Raw genomic sequence first — 4,131 nt, 5'->3', positions numbered from 1 at the left:
CATACAACGGAGAAGGCAATGGCACCCGACTCCAGCACTCTTGCCTGGAAAATCCCATGGACAGAGGAGCCTGGTAGGCTGCAGTCCATGGGGTCGCTAAGAGTAGGACACGACTGAACGACTTCACTTTCACTTTTCCCTTTCATGCATTGGAGAAGGAAATGGCAACCCACTCCAGTGTTCTTGCCTGGAGAATCCCAGGGACGGGGGAGCCTGTTGGGCTGCTGTCTATGGGGTCACACAGAGTCGGACACGCCTGAAGCAACTTAGCAGCAGCAGCAGCAGTCCATACAATGTGTCTCAGTGAGGTTGACATTCACTTGCTTGTACCTGAGAGTGTCGCACCTTAAAGCTTCATCAAAGATCCACGGCAGACCTGAACCACAAAGGTTCAGGTAGTTATCTATCCTCATTTCTTGCAGAGAGAGGGGGATACTTGAGCTGTGCTAAGGCCACTTCAGCCTGGAACAGTGTTCCTTGGAAACTTTGGCAAGTATTCTTGCCCCCTGCCCAAAAAATCTCCATAATCTAATATGTCTGGGACTTGCTGGGTTAAAAAAACAAGTCCCAGTAACAAACTAACATACATTCTGCCCCTTCAAGAGGGGTGTACAGATGCAGCTTTTTCCAAACTCACTGGACCTTGTGAGGGAACACTGGAACAACCACTGGGTTCCAGGGAACATGGTTTGAGAAATGCCAATCTAAAGTAAATTTTCTAAAGTAGTGGTTTTCAAACTGTAGTGAGTGCTGAAACACATGGAAGCCATGCCAAAAGCACAGATTCAAGACCCCAGTTCAGAGAGCTGGAGTCGAACCAGGTGTTGAACCATTTCTAAGAGTCTCCAGGTGAAGCTGATGGAAAGAAGTCCACACTTTGCATGGCATCCTTCCAGATAAGGACCCATACAAACTTCAGCTGCAGGAAGCCTGCTGATGGCCTCAGGAAAGGCTGTGTATCCTACAAGCAATTAATAGGAGGTCAAAGCAGTTCATTGATGCCTGAGCAGGTCCTGGCACAGCTCAGGAAGGGGGAGAAGCACTGGGCTTGACTCTGGCTCTGACCCAACTCACCAGGCAACCAGGCACAGTGACTACATCTTAAATGAGGAATAATAGCAGCCCCCTTTCAGGGGATCTGTGAGGCTTAAAGGAAATGCTTGCACAAAAGAAAAGTGAAAGTGTTAGGAATCCAGTTGTGTCTGACTCTTTGCGACCCCAATGGACTGTAGCCCATCAGGCTCCTCTGTCTATGGAATTCCCCAGGCAAGAATCCTGGAGTGGGTAGTCAATCCCTTCTCTAGGAGATCTTTCTGACCCAGGGATCGAACCTGGGTCTCCCAAGCATCATACAAATGTTGTTAATCAGAAGACTGTGGCAGCCACATCAGGAAAATTCCAGATGAGTTTTCTGTCTTCTGCTACTGCCCAGCCTTTAAGAGAGCATATTCTGGTAGTTGATGAAGAGAAAAGAGGCTAAAAATGCAGAAAACTGAAATGAGAGGAATATATATAGCCTAATTAAAAATACATAATTGTTTAAAATAATGCATCAACCCAAAATCAAAGTAGTTGATTATGTTGGTTCTGAGACAGTATTTAAAAGTTACAGTATATAGATTTTTGAACCCACTCACTCTGGCACTCTACCATGTTAATGCTGGCTAAATTAAGAGAATGAGAAAAAAAAATTCCTTCACCAAAATGCATATGAATTAGATTCAAAACTTTTAGCTGTGATAGTTCCAATCTTTCTTTTTAAATTTGTTTTTTAATTGGAGGAAAACTGCTTTACAATGTTGTATTGGTTTCTATCCTACCACAACTGCAAATCAGCCATAATTATACATATCTCCTCTCCTTCTTAAGCCTCCTTCCACTCCCATCCCATCCTCTAGGGCATCACAGAGCTCCAGGCTGGGCTCCCTGTGTACCAGCTATCTATTTTACATGTGGTAGTGTATATATGGCAATGCTTGATAGTTCCAATTTTATAAAGTATCAGAGTGGGAGAATTTCAGAAGTAATTTTTAAAGGGGCCTTTAATTTTGGTTCATAGAAACATCCACAGAACAAGGAAGGAACACACACAGACTCATATATGCTAAAAAATGAACCTGTAAAAATTCACAGCACCTGTGATGGGGTTACGGTCACACAAGCATCTTGTGGCCAAATCCTGGTTTCCATTTGAATCCAGACAAGCAATCAGAAAGGCAGGACTTTCCCTAACGTGCTGCAGGATTCCCTTTATGTATACTCCGGATGATTCTGGAGACAAGACAACATCTCTTCAACAGGCCTGCCTTCATAGCAGATCTGGTACACCGCCCTGAACAATGGAAACTTGTCCAGCAGTCCCTTCGGTTTGAGGATGCCATACACCTCGGCAGAAGTCTGTGGTCCTTGCAGCTTCTGCCCGTTCAGCATCTCCTTCTCCAGTTCTTCAATGGTCTTTCCGGTCGCCGCAAAGGCCTCAGCTACCTTGCGGTTCCGGCCCGCGTAGCAGGTAGTGATCAGGTCGGCCACGCCGCAGCTCTCCAGGAAGGTGGCTTTGGACACGTGGCCCTTGCAGAAGATCCTGGCGAAGGCGATCATTTCCATGAGCCCCAGGCGGATGACGGCAGCTTTGGTGTTGTCGCCGCAGTGGAGGCCGTCGCAGAACCCGGCTCCCACGGCCACAATGTTCTTCAGAGCGCCACAAAGTTCAACAGCGTCTGCCTCAGCAACCACCTTAATTCGAAAATTTGGAGTCTGAAGAAGTTCTTTGAAGAGGAGGCCATGCTCCATTACCTTGCTGCCGATGGTGGTCTCACAGAACTTCTCGGCAGCCACCTCATTGGCAGTGTTGGCGCCCATCAGCACACTGACGTCAATGTCCATCTTCTCTCGGATGATGTCAGAAATGAGCTTCAGCCCCTGGGGACCCTCATCTATGCCCTTGATGAGGCTGATGCCCAGGGCGCCCTTGGGCACTTTCCCAGAGATCTCCTCGCAGATGCTGTTGATGAACTGGTGGGGGATCACAAACACCAGCAGGTCTGCATCCCACACAGCCTCACTGAGGTTGGGGACTGCAATCACATTGTCTGGCAGCTTGTGTCCAGGGAGATATTTTACATTTTCATGGTCGTTATTTATGATGTCTATCAGTTTTCTCCCATTAACCATTTCTTCAAAGACCCACATCTTGACCGTGGAGGCAAACTTCTGAAGTTTCATGACATTATTACCAATTATTTTTGCAATAGCTGAACCCCAGTTCCCCGAGCCCACGATGCAAACTTTCAGGGGTGATTCTGTCATGGCCCCTCCGCAATGCTGCAGCCCCGCAAGTGCCTCCCCAAGCTGGTTTGCCGCCTGCCTCTTCCCGCTCTGCCCAGAAACATTCACTTTCACCTAAAAGAAAGCAGGATAGTAATATTGAAAGAAGTATCAACTATTAAGCACAGATAAAAATTAATAGTATTCTGGGGGGAGGGATAAATTAGGAGGTTGGGATTAACATAAATACACTACTATATATAAAGTAGAGGAACAACAAAGACCAACTGTATAGCACAGAGTAGTATATGTGACCTATGAACTTCCTGATGTTCAAGCTGGTTTTAGAAAAGGCAGAGGAACCAGAGATCAAATTGCCAAAATCCGCTGGATCATAGAAAAAGCAAGCGAGTTCCAGAAACACATCTATTTCTGCTTTATTGACTATGCCAAAGCCTTTGACTGTGTGGATCACAATCAACTGTGGAAAATTCTGAAAGAGTTGGGAATACCAGACCACCTGATCTGCCTCTTGAGAAACCTATATGCAGGTCAGGAAGCAACAGTTAGAACTGGACATGGAACAACAGACTGGTTCCAAATAGGAAAAGGAGTACATCAAGGCTGTATATTGTCACCCTGCTTATTTAACTTACATGCAGGGTACATCATGAGAAACGCTGGACTGGAAGAAGCACAAGCTGGAATTAAGATTGCTGGGAGAAATATCAATAACCTCAGATATGCAGATGACACCACCCTTATGGCAGAAAGTGAAGAGGAACTAAAAAGCCTCTTGTTGAAAGTAAAAGAGGAGAGTGACAAAGTTGGCTTAAAACTCAACATTCAGAAAACTAATAATATGGC

At 45.8% G+C, this 4,131-nt stretch overlaps 1 pseudogene; it reads right to left on the bottom strand.

Moving 5' to 3' along the window:
• Nucleotides 1-2,250: 2,250 nt before the first annotated feature.
• On the bottom strand, nucleotides 2,251-3,319 carry LOC105004245 (annotated as a pseudogene).
• Nucleotides 3,320-4,131: the final 812 nt, after the last annotated feature.

This window comes from Bison bison, unplaced genomic scaffold (genome assembly GCF_000754665.1).
Source record: "Bison bison bison isolate TAMUID 2011002044 unplaced genomic scaffold, Bison_UMD1.0 scf7180017864473, whole genome shotgun sequence".
NCBI lineage: Eukaryota > Metazoa > Chordata > Mammalia > Artiodactyla > Bovidae > Bison > Bison bison.
The sequence above is the reverse complement of the archived record's forward strand: the minus strand, read 5'-3'. Positions and strand labels throughout refer to the sequence as shown.